Here is a 20,967-nt window from a genome sequence, read left to right on the forward strand (position 1 = left end):
GAAAGTAAGGGTCATGATGATATCTTTCAAATATATGAAAGCCTGCTGCAAAGAGAGAAGAGTCTGTTCTCCATGCCCACAACTTTTGGAAGATGAAACAGAAAAGTTGAAAAAGCAACAAAGAAGACTGAGGAAAACATTACTGGGTGGAGTGGCAGGCAGGGTGTGGTGTTAGGGCAATGGGGAAAGAGGAAAGAAAAACACCAAGTCAAAATTGCTAAAAGGAAAGAAACCAATGAGTCAACAGACAGACTGTCTGGGGAGTACGCAGAGTTTCCCCATCACTGTCACCAAAACTGCAGTCAAAAAGCACAACTATACTCCAGCTTTTCATTGACTAATCGACCTCTCTAAAGTCTCCTCTCCAGATCCAGCCTGTGCTACGAGACCAATAAGCTTAACACAGATGTGTTTTCTCCTCTCTTTCTTAGAAGTCCATTACCCAAAATGAGAACAACAAGCTGCATGCCAACTGTAACCTTCAGAACCAAAATATCTTAAAAGAACAAGGAAAAAAAAAAAAAAAACAAACCCACTGCAAACCTTGTGTGTTAAAACATATTTTTAAAAAGTCTAACCCATGTACTTGCCTCTGTGGATACAAGGATCCAACTACGTCCTAACACTACAAACAAACCAGAACCTGACAACAGAGGCACGTGGCCAACACCCTGAGGAGAGCAGCGTTGGGAATTTTGCTCTCAATTCTCTCTCTGGAGGACAAGTAGTAGAAATACCACTTTAACTCTAATGTCTTGAATGTTTTTATATGCTTAGCCACAATATGAGTTGCAGATCAAAATCTTAAGGTTTCACCGGCTGTCAGGTTTTTCAAGAGTCCCAGGCATGGAGAAATCTCTTCTTCCAGAAGAGTGTGGAAGAGAATCATCTATACATGGTTAGCACAGCGTAATTAAGTGAAGTCAGTACTGCAAGGTGCAACCCTATCATTCTGCAGCTTGGCATTAACACTTACTCAGTAGCAGGCATCTCTGGAGGTTTAGTGAAAAAAAAAAAAAAAACCAAAACCGCAACTCCTTCAAATTTTTTTTTTTTTTCCAGCTCATGAATTGTAAGCATTGAGCTGTACTCACCAGCATATTCCAAACTGTGTTTGCATTTGTTCTCGCCATGTAAAACCTCTGGGAGTATTTATGGGAAACAAACTCCGATTAGAAATAACTGTAAGCATTATCATCTTACTCAGCCAATTTTCTCTCTCCAGCTCTCCCCACACACCACAGTTTGGCCTTCACCATTTGCATCAATGGAAGTAGCTGGGAATGTGTATTTCACAAGCCTCCTAAATCCACTACTCCTGGATACAAGACTTATTTTAGCCTTTAACCATGCAACTGGAAGATATTTAAGCATGCCTCAGGGTTTAAGGGTGGCTTTGGAATTGCATTTGCCATCTTTTCTTGAGTATCCCAGAGTATAATGCTGATCCAGGGAGAAATATTTTAAGGGTAGTTTGTGTAGTTTTTCTTAAATCTGACTAGATCTAACCTCTTCCTGTTTTAAGAAATAGGCATTACATGTAAACATCACAGCAACAGCAATGAAGATCCGAGAGTTAAGATCAGGTTCCTATGCACGGGAGGGGCTTGCGGTGGATTTACGGGATTAGCACCAGTGCCCTTCCCTCGCTATCAGGAATGACTGTCTGCTCCCTGCTTTGCATCTTCACAACTGCAGATACGAGGATCTTGGAGTATGAGGCTGATAGTCCACAAAGGCAAAGCACTAGTCCCTACTAAAGAGCAACAGGGCTGGGGAAGAAGGGGAAAAACAAACAAAAAAAAAAACCAAAAAAAAAGGTGTAGACGTTTAAAGTCAAGATCGTTGAGCAGGCATTGCCATTTCATGGACTTCAGATGTACCACTGTTTGCATTCAGAGCAGAAGCATTTTTGCTCAGGCGCCTCACCGTGTGGTAAACCCTGGAATCCCCGGCTGTCCAAATGGCCACCAGACCACAGGACATGGCAAATAAACATCTACTCAGAAGTGACACTTATGGTTTAGCCCAGGACTGAAGTCAGGCCAAGTTTCAGACATGAATTAACTACCTGTATCACAAGCAGGATGTTTACCATGCATTGTGGTACAAATACTCAGTTCTCCCAATTTTTCTTCTTCTTCCTAACATTTCCTCCACATTTCAAGAGGCAATCATCATCTCAGAGAATTTAATTTCCATGAGCTGGGACATGGAAATGAACACAGACCAATACAGCCATCATACAGGCAAAACATAGTCCCCAGAAACAGAGGGCTTTTCCCATACAGATGCCTGTCAGTGGCACCAAGGAAGCATTAGCATTACTCCAAAAAGATAATCATATCAGTAACCATTCTCAGAACCACGATCTAACCATGCTGTGATCTAAGACTCTCTCCCACCCATCACCTAATCTTCACCTGAGGGGCGATGGCTGGGGAGAAGCCTGCTTTGCCTTCTCTCTCCATTACACTAGAAATGCCTACATGAGTATGGAAATCAATTTGATTCCTTTTCCTATCACATTGTGGAGAAGTGAGTGCATTGCAGGGTGACCAAGTCAATAAGAGTTGAGCGTTGTGTCAATATTGCCCTTGTTTGTGCCTTCCCTTCTAGGCTCTCACCATGTCTCCCAAACTCCCTTCTATAAAGCAGCTTTCCCTCTCTCCTCCCACCACTACAAAAAAAAAAAAAACCACACAAGAGCAGAGAGGTCACTTAGAAAAGGTCAATCAAAAGCAGACTGGAATGGTTTCTAATCTTTCTTTTACAGTGTCACAATAAAAAGCCAAAAAACATTTTCAGTTCATGTTAATTTACATCCAAAATCCAGGGTAAATTTACATTCTTAAGTTTTGTGTCTTTAGTCTGTACTCAGCTTTTCCTCTCTAAGAATGAGATGGCTCAGTGCTTTCTTAGAGGACACAAAAGGGCAGGGAGACTTTGCAGTGATCCCCAGTGAAAGACTACATTGCAATTCAAAGCTTTACAGGTTTGGTCAGTTTTAGGATATGGCTACTCTAGGCTGCTTTGTTTTGGTTTACACAGATCCTGTTATTTCTTCATTGACCAGACAAATCTTTAGAGAGATTACAGCCATGCTGCAAAATCATCTTCACTGACAAAAAACCCATTTGCAATCTAGCCAACACAAAGGCAACAAGGTTGTAAACAGAATCTTCTAATAAAAGTGGTAAAAAGTCATTAAGATTCATTTAAGCTAGAGTATTTGGTTAGTTTTGAACTGCTAATGGATTTCAGAAGCAGCATCTCAGGTGAAAGTCATTTTGATACAACCCTTTCAAGTCCACTGGTTTCCTAGGGACCTCATTCGACACGGCTACGGTGTCAGATAGCATGAGTTACCCCATTACAACAGCACTTTTAAAAGGATTCCAGAAGATTGTAGGGAGATATAACCTGAAGCCCTCTCCCTCCAAGCCCCTCAGCTCTGCGCATGGCCTCAGCCGTGCAAAGCTTCCACACGACCACTAAGCCCAACAGCCTCCCGGCCCAGCTTGACACTACGGCTCCCACTGCACGCTCCAACACAAACCAGCCCAGCACACATCACGTTGCTGAAAGGCTTCATGATAAGGGCCCAGGGGTACCAATGAAGAGTTCTACGCACGCGTGATGCGGCATGGAAACTCTGGGTGTTTTTAAGGACTGATACACCCCACCCAGGCACCAAAAAGGGCTGTATAATATAGAAAATATATTCAGAGTACATACTCTCCTCATTAAATCAGTAAGCTTCAATTGAAACCATGCTGACGACGCCCTAATCCTGACCTGTAGAAGGATGTTTGTCATGCTGACTATGAGAAGCAGTACATTCTTCCTTTCACCTTTTCCCTCATCTTCCCACGCCACATAAATAGTCAGCTTTATCAACTCTGAGGCCTGTATCAGACTCCAGCATACCACTGAACTACGTCAATGCTCAAAGATCCTTCATAAGCAAGTCTTAAATATCCCTAAGATATTCCAGAAACTCTCTACCACAGACACCATCTCTGCCATGAAAACCTGCTCTAATTCACCGTGTCAGTACAGGACATCAACACTGTGCACAAAGCACAAATGCCAAACTGGCCTTCCTGCAATATTGTTTCCCTCTTTGCACACCTACTCACGATGCTTCCTCTTCTGCTTTATGATACTGGCTGCTCACCACCAACTCCAGCTCCCTGCCTTTAGTCACCACTGGGGACTTTGGGCAGTTGTCACAACCCTGAGATGCATACACTTTACCTAACTCCAAAACAGGGTATTTGGATAGCTGGAAGGGGAGACAACATGGCCACAGACAGGACTGCTGGAAGCAGATGATGATACTGCTGAAGGAGGAGCTGCAGGGAGGCAGCCCTGGCCTCAGGACAGGAGAGGGAGCAGAGAAAGCTGCTTTGGGAACCTCTGCTCTTTCTGCACAGCGAGCCAGGATTCAGAAGAGTCCACAAGCTCCTCACACAACGTGCACACTTCCTTGCTTGGCTTCACAGAGTTACGATTGCAGAATCAGAGGATACTGGCAGGAAGAGGTGAACTACGACCAGCTACTGGATGAAAACATCACTGCCCACACACTGCAACGATTTATAGCTCAACCATAGGTTTAGGCAAAAAATTCACTCCAACCACACAGCTTGAACATAGATCCGTACTCAAAACATTGACTTTAGACAAGCCGCAGTTGCACACAGGAAGAAAGCTTCAGTCTCCACACACTTTAAAAAGATAAATTTTAAAAAAAAATTGTCCCATGGATGGTTCTCTGGCTGGATGAGTCTCCTCTGAGTCACTGCCAAAGTCAGTAGAGATATGACATGGCTGAAGTCAAGCATGTAAGTTGGCCAGATATCCTGAGAGGAAGAAGAAACTTGGAATTTGTATGCAACCATGTTAGTGCGCCCATAAAATTACTTCTCATTAATTCCTTCATTTCAAAGCCCAAAAACCTAACGCAGCTATGCAAAACGATTGAAGCATTATGGGTAGCATTTATTATAAAACCTGAACTTCATTCAGCAGCTGGTACAGAGTGCTCAAAGTAAAACAACACAGGTGATGGGGAGAACATTTAATATATGTTTTGTCAGTCTCCAAAAGACAAACTATTTTTAGATGGAGGCAGACCTCTGTAATGAAGGCTCAGAAAAGCCTCTTCCTCAGTCCGTCCAAGAGTTCATGTATAATGGAGTTGGTACCCAGTCAGAAAGACTGAGCTAGTCAATTACATGAAACTTCTTTGTGTCAAAATTACAGAAAAAGCCAACCAGAAATGTTTCTGAAGAGAAAGGTAGTGACCTTTGGATTCCCTGTTGTGGAATCCAAAACACAAGAACCCAAACTCCAGGTCTTCCCAAGCTCTGATTGGTAAAATGAAGGAAATCCATGACATGTCAACTTGCCCCTAGAATGAGTCAATATTTACCACAGGCAAGAATAATAACCAAAATTACTAAAGAACTTATTTTGGTTTTCAGTTCACAGAGTGGAGGGTTTTTTTGTTTGTTTGTTTGTTTTGGTGGTTTTTTTTTTTTTTTCCAAGCTAAAGCACACTAGCTTTAGCAAGGCTGAGAAATTTACAGCTCCATCCAAGGCAGCCCCCTCAAGAGTTTCAGGGGATACAACAGCCACCAAGACCATTTCCTAGTAGACACAAGAGTCACCTCTAGTGCCTTTATTTGACTTTGGCTATAGAAACCCCTCTTGGTCACAGCGGAATGGCTGAACCAGCTCGCAGGCAGCTCTGGGACCATGGGACTGGGAACAACTAAGACATTCCAGGAAAAAAACATTTTGGACAGTAACTGGCCTGAAACAAATATGTTTTACCACAACATTTCAGGGCAAGTTAACCAAATCTCCAGTGTTCCTCGTAGCACTTCATAAGTATGAACAGCTATTATGCTCAATATGTCTCATAATATGAATAATGATGGATTTATTACCAGTTACTTCCTCAGTTGCTCTGGTTTATGGCGATCGTATAATAAAATACAGCTACACACACCTTACATAATCTTCTGAAACTGTGAAAGTGCTATTTTTATCTTCTTTAAATGTACAAGAGCACTAGTAACATTTTTGTTACGGCTGAGTTACTCAATAAAAAGCCTCAGCTAGCACTGACAGATTTCATATTCATTTTAAGAAAACAACCCAGTAACACGTCTGTTTCCTTTAAAAAAAAAAATTTAAAAAATGACATGAATAAGGATGCCACCACTCAGATTCACAGGTCAGGGCAGCATACAGATCAGACACAAGGCTAACACCAGTTCTCTTCCCTAACCCCCTCACACATTGTAGGAAACTCCCTTCAACAGGTAAACCTTGCAAATACAGGCAGGCTCTGGAGATGCTCTGCGAAGCCAGGTCTAGTCTTTAGCTTGTTTCATAACATTTGTTGGAATTCACAGAGAAAAATCCTAAGTTAGGTCTTCAGAAAAATCAGTAAGCTTCCCTAGCCAAGCTGACCCAGCAAACTTGCTACCACCAAAAGGAGAAGGGACCCATTCTTCTCTTTCCCATTTCTTTCCCTTTCTTTACCTAGAAGGGCACCTCATCTCGGCTGCCCCACCACATGCTTCCAAGAGGTGATCCCATCCTTTAATCCAGAAGAAAACCAATCCCAGAAAAAAAACAAGTAAGCAGGTCATCTTTCTACCTGGTTATAGTCAGCTGTGAACATATGTAGTGAACAATCAAGTTGGTCCAAGGTAAGAGATCCAAACGCTCTGACATAATTTTTCAGTACCACTGAGGTTTTAGCATGGCCCACACCTTTTGAGAAATGAAGACCTGTCTCTCTTCCAGGGGAAAAGCTTCTTCATCTATTCACATTGCAGACTTTTCACAACAGAAATTTGTATTTCCGCACACTAAGAAAGGAAAAAGTGACTTGTATCACTGATGGCTGCACACTGGCTCCCTCCCTGAAACTCTACTGAGAGCTGCCAAATTGACCCGATAGGCTTCACATCACCTACAGAAATGTCACCTTAGCTCATCTAAACTTTAAATGAGACAGACCTGGGGAACAAACCTTATAAGAAACAGTTGGACTGCTGGTCATAAAAGGCCCCAGAAGTTCTCAGAGAAATACAAGAAGAAAAAGTCAGGCTGTTACAGCACAGGACTCCTTCATTCACTCTGCTTTTCAAAACTGCCCCTTTTCCAAACACCCCTGAGAACTTCTCCCACTGCTGGGAAGAAAAGCTGAACAAGTAAACCAGGATAAATTATACATTTACCAAAATCAGCTAAGGCCAAGACTGGTGAAACATCTTGCAATGCCATTCTCCTACCAAGGACTGTATCAGCAGTACTATTTTCCAAAGGACACTGGGGGAAAGCATGGGGAGGGAAGTTACCGGATCACAACTCAACCAAGTGTTGCAAGCATCATCACACACCTGAACTAATCCTGTCATGCACAGCATCAGCTGCATCATTCTTTGCAATGCTCCTCTGACTTCCCATGTGTTAACAATGCAATCCACCTTTGCTAGCAAGGAACTCCACAGAGACTTTTCCTGACCTTTTTAGCATCAGCTCCAGAACCAAAAATGCATGCTGAATGCAAAATAAGCTTGAGCTCAGATCAGAGATGCCAGCAACCCAAACAGCATTTGCTCTGCACTCCTACAGCTCATATCATAGCCCCTTTGCTCAATTCTCCTGAGATCTTTTAGAAAAAAAAAAACTCCAGTGCCTCTTCTGAAACCTTTCAAATGTTAAATGTCATGACTGTGTGTAGTGTTATAACAGCCTACCAGTAAAAAAATACAAAAAGCTATCAGTTCTTGAAAATCATGTATGATCTGACATTCTATTTTGATTCTAGAGCATACCAATGGGCTGTTTTGATTTCTTTCCCCTTAGAGGGCCTTCACTAAGAACCATCATTTAAAAACAAAAACTAAAGCTAGGTGCTCAGCAGCCAGGGAGGAAAAACAAAACAGATTTTTAAAAAAGGGAAACTTTCAGCCTCAATTTTTTGGACTTCAAGATTCCTGGAAGGAAACATTTCATCACAGAAGGAAGAGGGGGGGGTGGAAACAAAAAAAAAAAACACACACAAAAAAAAGAGACTTAAAGTTGGTGAGTTCTGTCATAAAGTGTTAAAAATTCATTTCTGTGTCTAGATTATAGATGCAGATGATAAATCTTCCTCTAGTACAAGGTCTAGCAGCAAGTAGTACGTTATCCTCACAGTTGTGCTGCACCTATACCTTTCTCTTGGAAATTGTTGTTTTGTTTTGTTTTTTACTACACTCCTTGCTGTGACCAAGTACAGTAACTGGAACATCACAGCTCAAGCTGGACAGCAAAAACAAAAGCAACCTGACCCACCAAGAAAGCATCTGCCAGCACTTGAGCCATTGTTCTGCAAAATATCAAGGTTTAAATTCTGACATAATCCCCTGACATCTCGGGTGATGTCAGTACAAGCAGCTATTAGAATGAAGAATGATCACCCACAAGACATTAATTTGGGAAGAATCAATGGCCTTGCAATACATATTTCTCCCTTAGCATTCTTCTAAATGGACTTTAATACATGTGAGCCAGAAGGGAAAGCAGGCCTTTTAAGAAAGGCTTTGGCACAAGACAAAAATATCACAAGCTTCTGAATTTTTAGCTTTTCTAGCTCCCTGAAGTTTAATTCCACACTTGTGCCTTGATATAATAAAAGCTCCTCATTCCTTTCCAAGGATGCTCAGAGCTTTAACAGTACACTAACCAAGACCAACCTACAGATTTTACCTTCCCCCAGTCCTTCTCACCCCCTCTCCCAATTCCCATTTAAGGAGAGAAAACATTCTCCTATCTGAATCTGTACCTAGTAGTTTGGCAGAGATTAAGATCATGGAAAAGAAGAAAAGAAGAAAGGGGGAGGGGAGAAAACAAGAAAAAAAAAAATCCCTTCCCCATTTTTATTTCAGCTCTTGAAAGCATCTGATCTGATCCTTTCCAATATGTAACTATCTTGTCCTACTGTCTTCCATTAAAATCAACACCTAGAAAAATTTTCCAACAGTATTTCCTTTTCTAAAGGATCTAAATCCCTGCTGCTAGTGAGTTTTGAAACCTAAAGCACTCTAAAAACATACAGAACCCGCACAGATACAGAGCCCAGTTGCAACTCCCTGACCAAGAATACATTTACGTGTCAAAGTATTCCGTAACAGGAGCATCTGCAGTGAAAGATTTGGATGACATTTCAAGGATTTCCCTCCTCATGGTTTCAAAACCGAAATCAGCACCTGAAGATGACCTAGACATAAAGCTAACTGAAGGAAAAAAAAAAAGGGCTTCTGAAAAATTAGTCTGTGCTATGAACCAACAACATGAGTTAGGAAAGAGCAGCAGCCACTTGATCAAGTCATCAGAAAGGGAAAATTTAGATTCTCAGGCATTGAAAGAAGTTTCATCAAGTGCTAATCTCCACCACGAAAGGAGTCTACGGACTTAGAGATTCTCCCTGCTTACTGATTTTCTCACCAGGGATGCATAGTGGAAGAATGACACTGGTGTCATGGCGTATTATCCACCCTGACTTATGTGCAGCCTTCAGCAACCACAGGCTTGGCTTCACAGCGGCCGCTCGGTTTCTCCGACTTCTCTGTTGACACAAATTCTGCAGCAGTAAGCGTGAAGGGAGAGTAAGGACCACACTCCGACGTTTACTTTGTGAACAAATGTAGAAATCCCCACCACTGCTCGGCAGGGGAGTTCCTTCCCACTGGGCTATAGGTTTATTCCAATGCTATGGCATAGCACTTCCTCTATGGTTTCCCTGCCAGGAAAGAAATTTCCTATTTTTGTCCTGTTGAGAACTCGTAGAAGCTGGCATTGATGGAGGCTGGGAAGAATCAGAGGCTGGTTCGCCAGTGGTTTAACCAAACATGTGTTTACAATTACCCCATTCATCATGACCTGCCTGTGTAAAACTGCCTTTTTGGAATTCGGCCATGTTCCTTGGGTTTGGCCTCCAAAAAAGTTGGAACAGACTCACTCAGAAATACATTGTTTAAATAGCACTGCTGGAGCAACAGGACTGTCCAATAGTTAATATTGTAATCATTAATGCAACTGCTGGGCATTAAGATCAACAGAGCTGCTCAACTTGTTGCTGTTGGCCTAAGGATGACAGCTTAGCAGCAGGAGGGTAAGATAATGGGAAAACCTCTTGCAGTCTTCCCCTGGAGTCCAACAAAAGACAACAGAAATAGGACACGGCGTTTCTTGTGAACCGATAGAGTATCTGCCCTCAAGAAGAGAATGTGGAGCCAGTCATGATGTTCCCAAGAAACTCGCCTAGGGTGCTCATCGCCTCTGCGCCCAAGGACCATGACTATCACCATAGTCCCAAAGCTCTTTTCAGAAATACATGGCACAGTATAATTAAGACTTGCAACTCACCTCACCCTCTCTGCAATTTTCACTTCAGGAAAGAACAAGCAAAATCAGTCGTACCTTCATGTGGTAAGGGGAAAATTTCTCACTGCTGATCCTTTCTCCAAGAAGAGGTCAAACTATCCGAGCAAACAAGCCTTATCCTATCATATCTGAACCAGCATAACCTCAAAGCCAGCAGTCTTGAATGCTGCAAAGAGCTCCAAGAGACACACATTTCACCTCTCTCAGTATCAATGAGGTAGACTTTCACGCCACGTGCCTAGATTATGCCAGATCTAGTCTAGCAATTTACAGGCTTGATACAACCTGTAATTTTACTTCATGTCATACATCAGAGAACTATACATTTTCCTCTACCATTTTCTTCTCTCCAAAGTTATTTATCATTTGACACTCGAAGACATAATGACATGCCAAAAATTACTTAAAGATTCCTGAAAGGCTTCAGGAAGGAAAAGGTCCCTTACACTAACTTACATCAGTCACATACCGCATTATCCATGCCACTGGAGAACGTCTCCTACTCTGCTAAAAACATCACCCACTTCGAAGAAGCAATCTTCATGATGGCCAGCTTTTGCTGTAATCATTCAGGAGTGGTAATCTGCATCTCCCCTTGAGTTAACTAATTTGGATGCAGTTAGCAGGTTTCATTAAAAGCTCTCTCAGCTTGTAAATGAGTATTAATGTTGGGTTCGAACCCATGCGATTTATCCTGCCTATACTTTTGTTCAATCTGCACTTGAGTCTCTGGTCCTTTCCACTATGGGTAGTTTGCCTGTGAAAACCCAAGCAGCCATATAGCTGTCGCCGCCTTCTCCTAACAGAAAATGACTCACTCTTCGCTCAAAACCTCACGCTTTCATGGGAGTGTCTTCCAACAAGCTTTCAAGTTCATTCGCAGCACTGGCTCTTCACCATTAAACGGAAATCGCTGGTCTTTTCTGTTACAGAGTCCAGGAAAGACAGAAATGTTCACAAACATGCTACTCTAAAGTATGGCTTGAACTTGCAATGCCTTCAGTCCCGACAGCCGTGTCCATTTGCTCTGCATGAACTGATCCATCTGTGATTTGCGAAAGACCTCAGGAAAGCAGAGAGGGAGATGAGTTTTCAGGCAATGGATATACATCAGTGCGAATGTGAGGATCTCCTAGAATGAGAGTTTCATGACAACTTGGCACTGGTGGCGACTCACTTCATGAATCCTTCAATCTTCAGTGCTCCTATGCACATCATAAGTCGAAAAGCTGCTAGAAACCAAAACTACTACAACTTTCAGATGTATGTACCCACATGAAAAATGTAGTGCCTGTCTCTCCCTCTCATCAGGCATCTGCTGAAGAGACAGTACACCTGGGGGAATAAAGCACGCTAGCAAAGGGACTGTAGAGTATATCCAACCAGATCTCACAAAGTCAGGCTATTCTGGTTGTTTCATCACTGAAGAGATTAACAGTCTGTTTGTAGATGGGATGCCTCAAGCTGATCAACAATTTTCTTTTATGCTGCACTCATAGTGGAATCTGGCTTCCTTGGACAGTCCTCTCCACATCCACAACACAACAGAGGAGCCACACTGAGCTAATGGGAGAGCTGCTGTCCAAAATACCATCCAATTCAACAGATGGCACGAGAATAGGAAAGGCTTGGCACAGGACTAGTTCAGAAGTGCACAGCTCAACAAGTATAAAGAAAGAAAAGTCAATGAGCTGACATCTGTTTGCTTGATAATATTAATGTTTCATAACAACCCCTGGTTCAGGAGAAAAAGTGATGAGAAACAAGACCACCTGGCCACATCCACATTAGGTTGCAAAGTGCTCTCCTGACCAGCAGGCCGTACAATAATAGCAAACCTGTAAATAAAGTTCAATGCTTACAAAAGGATTCCTTGGCAATCTCATTCCCCATAATTCCTAAAAAGGCTGAGGAGTTTCACCTTTTAGGAAAAGCATCTCCGTTCCTAGATTTCCCTAGGTGAAGAGTTGCAACTCTGTATTTCGGACGTGCCCAGAAGCAGATCCAGTTTCCAAGAAAAACAATCCAAACTTCTTACCCTGCTTTCCTACAGAAGGAGGCTTATGCAATCACACTGCAGCCAAGCCATTTGGCAATCTTCATGCAAGCCTGACAGAGGCAGAGGTCTCAAGAGTTATCTTCCTTGTTTGCAATACACTGGGCCAGGTGGGCACATGCAAGAAACGCTGCACTGTGAACTAGCATCAATACCCTCATAGTTGAGACACATCCAAAGAAAAGCAGGCTTCTTCAGAGTCTTAGTTTGGACAGAAATGCTGGCTTAAAATGAAGAAAAGCATTACCCTCAGCCCCATTAATAAAGTTCACATAGAAGTTTAGTCAGCAGAAACCGGTAATGTTTGTGCTTGCTGTAACCAGTGAGATTTTTAACCGAGCAAATACTTAGGTGCATCCTAAAAAAGCACACTACCGACCATCGAAAGGCATCTCTTCCCCCTCGCCAGCATCTAGGTCTCTGAAGGTACTCAACTGCATTTCCTCACGCTTCCCAGAACAGAGCTCAGCCATTCTAAGGAAAAAGTTTTGCCTAGAAATCCGGCCTCATTTAGCATTACCACCGTAAACCTCTGTAACGGCGCGAACAGGGGCACGGCAGAAGGGAGGAGAGGAGCGACAGCACGGTCCCACCTGGTGTGACACTACCCAGGAGCCCCCCGGCTAGCCTGCTGCCACCCCTACGCACGCCCAGGGAAGCTGCTGGTGCCTCACAGTCTAGAGGGACATCTGTTAGTTCGGTGCTGTCAGAAAACAAACTCCCAGCGCAACCCTCCCATGCTGCTGGCAGAAGCGGCGCATGACCCAGCTATGCCTCTCCTCTGCCAGCTGGGAACTCCCTGCCTTGGAAGGATCCCTTCGCCAGCGAGATCCAAATACTTTTCGCCCATTTACACCCCAAGCGTGGCCGAAAACACGACCAAAGATTTCTAAAAAAACCTTTGTGACAATTCTTGCTGGAATCATTTAAGTGCTCACAAGATAGAGGGTTGCAAATACTTCTTTTATTCGCAGAGCGCATGGTATATGCTTAAGCAGAACTGAAATGCAGAGATCCATTTTGAATTTAGGCAGTGCTTTTGGACTACATAATAAAAAACACAGGAACACACTACTGAAATCCAGGTGTGGCTGCATCTGAGGACGAAAGCCAACTCACATAGCGGTAAGGGAGGGGATATTTTGATGAATAAAACCAAGGAAAACCATGGAAGTACCACAAGATCTTTAATATGTAGCCAGGGCAAACAAGACCTACTTTAAGAACAAATAAAGTCCAAGTGAAGAAAATAAATCAGAGTACAACACAGTAAAATGATCACTGGAGGCAAGCGTCAGGGTCCGCTGCTCCATTAGTTTACCATTTGCAATAAGGCTACCAAACAGTGCTCTTCAGGCTTTGTTGTTTGCTCTACATTGTGCTGAATTTTAAAGAGTTCTGCTCTGGAGAAAGAAAACCCAAACAGCCTTGATATTAGCGCATAACTGTACAAAGACAGCCAGAGGAATATGGCTCTGGAACAGCTTTCCTTCTTCTGCTCCACTGTGAGGTAAGCCCTCCAGAAAGACTAGCTTTGCCTGCAAAGAGCATCCTGCTGAGCCCCTGCACCCTTCACACTGCACACCTGGAGCATCCTGCTGAGCCCTGCATCCTTCCCCAGCCCCAAAAGGACCATGAGGTACAGCCAGAGCTGCCATTTAAAGTTTCCCTTTTCCATGCAGGTGTTCTAATCTCCATGCATTCGTGGTAGGGTTTGTTTTTTATTTAACTTGTCCTCATAACTCACTCCTTTTAATCCTAGGATTAGCCTTGTTGCCCTTCTCCATACCTTTTCTAGAGCTTTAAGTACAACCAGTCTCTAGATGCAGGAATAGATCCAGCTGGAGTGTTATTACTGTTAAACATCCCACAAAATCTGTTAAAATGAGTAATTGCCGAGCACCTTTATGAGGCAACACAATTTCAACTGTCCCTTAGAACTATAATTTAAGGTGGCAGCTACCCACATCCCTCCTATCCCCCTCTCACTTCCCCCCCCACCCTCAGCCCCAAATTCATTCTTCTTTAGTGAAGGGAAAAAGCAAACCACATTCTTAGGAGCTGTTCTAGAAAACCTGATCAATGCTGTTTTGACATACCAGCAACACATGTTCCCATTTCAACAAATGGGAACATTTCAGGCAGACCACCACTTCAGATGGAGCGGGGCTCCAGGCTGCTGAATCAGCACTTTCCATCCTGCTGGCAATACAGAGTTATGCGACGCTTCAAAGGAAAGCAGAGGGGGGAAAAAAAAAAAAAAAAAGGGGGGGAAAGGGGGTGGCGCTGGCACTTAAGCAGCAGAAGCGGGCAAGAGGATTTTGCAGGAGTTCATCTGCCAAACCAATTAACTGCAAACTGTTCTCACAAAGATGCCACAGTTTCAGCTTGCAGTACCACCGGCTGCACAATGAGCCAGCCATCCATGCCTGCGCGGCTCTCCCCGGCGGGGAGCGGGGGCAGCAGAAACCCAGCCCTCTCCCCTCGATTTTGGGTCTCCCGGGCTAGCGAGGGGCTCTCCGGCTCGGCCGGGAGAGGAGGAGGAGGAGGAGGAGGAGGAGGGCTGCTCCCCTCCCGCAGCCGGCGGCCGCCGCAGATGGGCACGGCGGAGGAGCGGGAAGGTGGAAGCACCCCGGGGTGGCATTGCTGCCAACTGCCCATCCACCAGCCCTCCCGCCAACCCCAAACGGCGGCGGGGGACGGGGGAGGGACAGTTTGGGCAGAACGGCCAGCAGCTGCCCGGCAGCTCTTCCCTCGCTGCCGGCCCGGGGCGGCGGGGGGAGCCCGGCACCCCCGGGGAGAGAGGCAACCAAGCAGGCGAGCGCACAAAACGCGGCGTGGAAACCTCGAGCCCCAGTGGCCGGGCTGGCCACGGGGGCTTCCCCGCCACGGGGGGCTCGCCGGCGGCCCCAGGAAAAGGAAGTTTGCTTTCCCCCTCCTCCTCCCACCGCCCTCCGCCACCGAGGAGCCGGCAAGCGACCGGCCTCTCCGCGCTGCAGCTCCCCGGGGGCAGCCACCGTGTGTCGTCGTGTCCCCCCCCACCCCCCCGCTGCACCCCGGCCCCTTACCTGCTGGGCGGGCGGGCGGCCGGCACCCTCCCCGCCGGGCGCCGCGCACCCGCCAAGTTTCGGGCGGGCGCAAGGGGGTCGGGGGAAGGGTCGTGCGCGGCGGCGGGGACGGGAACGCGGGCGGGGAAGTTGGGAAGGGGAGGTGGGGGGCGGGGGGTGTCCTCCCGGCGGCGGGGTGGAAGGGGCACGGGTGGGGGAAGGCAAGGTCCCGGAGCCACGCGCCTCGAAAACAACAACAAAATTAAATTTAAAAAAAAAAAATTAAAATGCAATTAAACAAACAAAAATAAAGCAAAACACACCGGACGGAGACGTTCGCGCCTCCGCAAGGCGACCCCGGGCTGCGGGAGGGATCTGCGGAGAAAACTTCTGCCTGCCCGCCCGCGCCGCTGCCGCTCCTGCCGCCGCCGGCTCCCGGTGCTAACGGCGCCCCGCCGCCGCCGCGCGCTCACCCCGCGCCCAGCTGACTCCCGGCGGCGCCCCGCCCCGCCCCGCCCCGCCTCGCTCCCGCCCCCGCCGCACGCAGCCGCAGCCCCGGCCCCGGCCCGCGCCCGCCGCCGCCGCCACCGGCAGCGCCCCGCCGAGGGCAGGGGGCGGCCGGGAGGCCCGGCGGCGGAGCCCCGAGCGGGGCCAGCGAGGCTGGGGGCGGCGGGGCGAGGCGGCTGTGATGGGGTTCCCCGCCCCCAACAAAAGCTCCCCCGCAGGTAGCATAGGCGCACGCTTTTTTGGGGGGGGGGGTGGGCTGTTTTTTCTTTAAAATAAAGCCAGCGGAGCAGGCAGGGGCATCTCGTTCTTAACTTCATCCAACCGCCCTGTTCTCACTCCGCCCCCCCCCCCCAAAAAAAAAGGGGCTCTCCTTCCCGCGCTCCAGGTAGCACCGGCAGCGGGGTGGGGGCTGTTCGCAGAGCTGCCAAACACCTCTCTGTGCCCCCCCCCCACCCCGGGTCCGGTGCCACCAGCACTCCCACAGGCTGCCCCTGCTAACTTTTGGGCAGTGGGCCCTCTGCTACCTGTGGATCACCAGAACTTCGCCCTCGCTCCAAGCGATGGGGTTTTGCAGGCAGCTTGCAAATAACTCGGGACTGCAAGGAAAACCAGCTCTCTCGGGAGCGGAGCGGCGCGCGTCCCCAAGAGCCGCTGTGTTGAAGCGCGTAGACTTCGACGCAAGACGCCGCACTGCAGGAGGAGAGGAATATTAGGAATATTCTGTTGGCTGGGCACAAAAAAACACCGCTCATGGGAAGCGGCCAGCCCTATAAAAGGAAATCAAGTAAAAGCGGGAGAAACCTCTGGGCTTTTCCTCCTGGGACAGATGCACGTACGCGAACGGGAGTATTGTGGCCGTGCGCGGAGCCGAATGTATTTTGAAACGTAACACGATGCCTTCCTTGCTCCTGTTCTTTCTTCCTCTGTGGCTCTTCTTTACTGTATTTACAGGAATGTGTTTGTTACCAGCCCACCCTCTCTGTCCCTGCATTTCCAGCCCTGCTCTCATCTCACTGTTCTCTCCACTTGCCTGCTCTGTTCGACTCCTCGAATAATCTCTTGGGTGTCCTCATCTACATCACCCCAGCCCCTCAGAGGCACGTGCAGCGCTGCTCCCCTCCTCGTGCCACCAGCCTCTCCTCAGCTTCTCCCTGGGACCACGCTTCCCTCGGCTATCTCCACTTGATGGGGTGCTGAGCGCTGCTCTTCAGCCAGTCAGTACCACCACCGCCTGTCCCATCCCGTCCCAGCCCAACGCGGCCCTTTGAGTGCTTGCTCCATGCACTGCCACATCTGAGCCCCTGTTTCACCTTTCCACCACCAGCCTGGTCTGCCCTGCCTTTCTGTGAGCCATCGTTCACCACTGATCGTGTATTTTGGGGGGTCTAGCCTTGGAGGCTGGTACCTCACTGGACGAGAACCTGCCTCCTCTCTGCTGCTAGCAGAAAACTCCTGTCCAGGTTTCTGTCTAGCGAGAAGGTGAAGGTAGGTGATATCAGATTTCTGCCTGAGATGACTCCAGAGGTAAGGAGGCACCCAGGGCAGCATGGCTGGCGTCGCAGCCCCACGTGCTTACATGAGAACCTTTCTGCACCTATAGATCCTAGAACGATAGAGCGGCCCAGCTTGGAAGAGACCAAAGACCACCTGGTCCAACATTTCATGGGAAAGGGAACCCGGATGGGATTATCTGGCACCCTGCTCAATCATGTCTTGAAAACCCCTGGTGACAGGGACTCCACCATATCACTGAGGACATTGTTCTAGTGAATGATTGTTCTCACTTCAAAAAATTTCTTTCTTACATCAAAATGAAACCTCCCATGGTGCAACATGCATTGTTGGCTGGATGGCCGCACTCAGAGAGTGGTGGTCAACGGCTCAGTGTCCATATGGAGACCGGTCACGAGTGGCGTACCTCAGGGGTCCGTGCTGGGCCCGGCCCTGTTCAACATCTTTGTTGGCGACATGGACAGTGGGATAGAGTGCACCCTCAGCAAGTTCACCGATGACACCAAGTTGTGTGGTGCCATCGACACGCTGGAAGGGAGGGATGCCATCCAGAGGGACCTTGACAGACTGGAGAGGTGGGCCCGTGCCAACCTCATGAAGTTCAACCAGGCCAAGTGCAAGGTCCTGCACCTGGGTCATGGCAATCCCAGGCACAAATACAGGCTGGGCGGGGAATGGATTGAGAGCAGCCCTGAGGAGAAGGACTTGGGAGTGCTGGTGGATGAGAAGCTCAACATGAGCCGGCAATGCGCCCTTGCGGCCCAGAAGGCCAACCGCATCCTGGGCTGCATCAAGAGGAGCGTGGCCAGCAGGTTAAGGGAGGTGATTCTCCCCCTCTACTCTGCCCTGGTGAGACCCCAACTGGAGTACTGTGTCCAGTTCTGGAGCCCCCAACACAAGAAGGACATGGACCAGTTGGAGAAGGTCCAGAGGAGGGCCACGAAGATGATAAAAGGGCTGGAGCACCTCTCTTATGAGGACAGGCTGAGAGAGTTGGGGCTGTTCAGCCTGGAGAAGAGGAGGCTCCGGGGAGACCTGATAGCGGTCTTCCAGTACCTCAAGGGGGCCTACAAGAAAGATGGGGAAAGGCTGTTTAGTAGGGCCTGTTGCAATAGGACGAGGGGTAATGGTTTTAAAATAGAGGGGGGTAGATTTAGATTAGAAATTAGGAAAAAATTTTTTACGATGCGAGTTATAGAACACTGGAACAGGTTGCCCAGAAAGGTGGTGGAGGCCCCATCTCTGGAAATGTTCAAGGCCAGGCTGGATGAGGCTCTGAGCAACCTGACCTAGTCAGGGATGTCCCTGCTCCTTGCAGTGGGGTTGGACTAGACGACCTTTGAAGGTCCCTTCCAACCCTAACCATTCTATGATTCTATGATTCTATGTACCCATTACATCTTGTCTGCTCCCTGTGGCTCCTTGCAAAGAGAAGCCTTCATCCTCTTTGAACTGTACCTGTACGATTTGACCAGGGTTTGTACAATAGCTGCCCGGTTCTTGCTGCTTTCGCAGAGCCCACTGCCGCGGGCACGGCCAAGGGCTTCAACGGGCGCTTATTCTGCATACCATTTAGTGCTATTTGCCTTGGCACATTCTTTAGCTGCGCAATGAAATGGTTATACTTTGTCATCCATAGTATTTCCACCCTAGAATATCAATTTACAGCCCGGCGTTACAGGGTGTCCTCAAACAGCAAGAAGCGAAAGGAGAGGAGTTACGTAACTGGGCCGGCACTGCAGGGCCAGCCAGCCGCCAACAGGATGGCATTGCAGGGATGCCCGCCTCCCAGAACATCCCCCTTCCGCCCCAAAAGGCCTGCTACCTTGACCTCAACGGCACTTTGCACTTTTCATCTGGAAAACATAGACCGCCCTCACCATCTCAATGTGCTGCATCCAACACTGAAGGGAAACCGTAGGGATAAAACCCAGGTATTTTAGCTACCTGGCTGTCTTCCAGCATCCTCTGTCTTTAAGCGTGCTCACTGCTTCTCTGTATAAGACTGCTGATCCATCAGTTAATCATATTGAGTAAGTACCTAAAATTAACTTTTAAATTATTAATGCATGAGAACATATCCGTTTGCCGTGTACATCATTTTAAAGGATTACAGTGTGTACACTGAGTGCCATTAACGTTACATTTTGAAGGCGGAGAATTGACTTGTATGGAAATCAGGAGAGTTGATGGATACCTCTACAAATGCCTTTGACAATGATAAAATGTTCAACTGGATTATTATTAAGCATGTGTCTGTACTTAAATTTCTTTCTAATACCTACAAAAAGAAGGAAACTAACTGAGTCTTGATAGCATAATGTTTTTCATTTTGTGGTGGGTTAAAAAAAATAGATACACATGAGTATTGAAAATACTTCTCTGACAAATAAAAACACTAGGAAAGATATGTTTAGTTTCCTAGGCTACAGCTGTGTCGTTCAATATGAAACTGTACTGTCATAAAATTGTTTATCCAAAATAGCACCATTAAAACTGTTAAATGTAGAAGTAGCAATGCATCCTTTCAATGGCAGTGAAGGACATACTTATGATAGTCATCTTCTTTTCCTTTAACTAAACGATCTCTGACAAAACCCTACAGTATGCCATATCATGAGAATAACAGCCTAAAATGCCGATTATTTTCTCTAAGGAAAAAAAAAGTTGCCATTTTCTGCAAGAAAAACCACATAAGAAATAATGATGGCAGTAATGTTCTGTGACTGCATAAACATTATTCCCACTCAAGGACAGCTCAAAGAGTAAAGGCAAACGCAAGCACAGAAGCCTTGGTGCCTTCAGGTCTTCTGTGCAAGGAGCTTGCGCCCAAGAGAAGTTGGTCCCAACTCCCTCTTTTCTTCCTCTTTGCAGTGGTTGAGGTTCAGGTTGGGGAAGACTGATTCCACTGACCTCTGATGGAAGAGCTAATGAGACTGCCTGGCCATGCTCAGGGGGATAGAGGGCACAGAGGGAGAAGATGGGGTGTTCAGTTCCCTCCTAGCTGGAGAGGTCTTGCTACCCCGCAGCCACCAAGCTCAGAGCTTGTGGTACAACTGGGCTTAGGCTGTCATTGTGTTCTCCAATGTACTACTCTCAAAATATCAGGAAAGCCGAGAAAATGCCCTCTTTGCCATTTCTTACTCCTCAGAGGACTTAAATTAATGTGAGTTTCTCATGGGTTAAGGCTTCAGATATGGGTCTGAAGTATAAGCAGAATATAGGCATTCTCTATCTATTTATCGCTACATTAAAAACTCAGGTCCTAATAATAAATGGCAGTGAGAGTTCACATACAGTGGAGTTGGTTTGCTTTCCACTGAGACTTGAACTCTGCAGGGTGACTTTCCTTTTTGGAACTTATCCAAAGGACACTAAGCTCTACAA

At 46.7% G+C, this 20,967-nt stretch overlaps 1 protein-coding gene across 2 annotated transcripts in view; it reads right to left on the reverse strand.

Moving 5' to 3' along the window:
• Positions 1-15,992, reverse strand: part of GRB10 (growth factor receptor bound protein 10) — a 148,730-nt gene extending 132,738 nt beyond the window's left edge. Inside the window, exon 1 of one of the 2 annotated variants that reach the window (XM_086740422.1) lies at positions 15,885-15,992. The gene's annotated coding sequence lies outside the window, so the exon portion shown is untranslated. Of the gene's footprint in view, positions 1-15,582; positions 15,690-15,884 lie in introns of those variants that run through there. The other variant, XM_086740423.1, reaches the window with a different exon arrangement.
• Between the last annotated feature and the right edge of the window lie 4,975 nt (positions 15,993-20,967).

Source organism: Chlamydotis macqueenii, chromosome 2 (genome assembly GCF_036417535.1).
Source record: "Chlamydotis macqueenii isolate bChlMac1 chromosome 2, bChlMac1.mat, whole genome shotgun sequence".
Taxonomy (NCBI): Eukaryota; Metazoa; Chordata; class Aves; order Otidiformes; family Otididae; genus Chlamydotis; species Chlamydotis macqueenii.